The 440-nt window shown below is 73.9% G+C and overlaps 1 non-coding gene across 1 annotated transcript; it reads left to right on the forward strand.

The window, feature by feature from the left end:
* Positions 1 to 158: 158 nt before the first annotated feature.
* On the forward strand, positions 159 to 277 carry LOC123025716. The gene has a single exon (XR_006415169.1). It is a non-coding gene; the product is annotated as a 5S ribosomal RNA (ribosomal RNA).
* The last annotated feature ends 163 nt before the right edge of the window (positions 278 to 440 follow it).

The raw sequence follows: 440 nt of genomic DNA on the forward strand, positions 1-440 counted from the left end.
GGGGCGGCCGGCAGAGGCCGAGGCGGGCCGAGCTGCAGGAGGCCCAGGCGGCCAGGCCCGGGAAGGTGCAGCTGCCCTGTTGCCAGGCGGGGCGGGGCAGAGCGGGCCTGGCCGCTGCAACCCGGCTGCTTTTGGCGACGGCGCCGGGCTGCTGCAGTGTCTACGGCCATACTACCCTGAAAGCGCCCGATCTCATCTGATCTCGGAAGCTAAGTAGGGTCAGGCCGGGTTAGTACTTGGATGGGAGACCGCCTGGGAATACCGGGTGCTGTAGGCTTTTGCGCCCGGCAGCGGCCTCCGGGCCCAGCCCCTTTTGCCTGGCGGGCTGCGCTGCTGCAGTGCAGCCGGCGCCGCGGCCCTTTGCCACAGGGTCCGGCGGCGGCCCCGGCGCTCGGCCGGCTCGCAGGCGCAGACGCCACGCGTGGCCCGCCCCCCCCCCC

Source organism: Varanus komodoensis, unplaced genomic scaffold (genome assembly GCF_004798865.1).
Source record: "Varanus komodoensis strain SLA01 unplaced genomic scaffold, ASM479886v1 scaffold28, whole genome shotgun sequence".
NCBI lineage: Eukaryota > Metazoa > Chordata > Lepidosauria > Squamata > Varanidae > Varanus > Varanus komodoensis.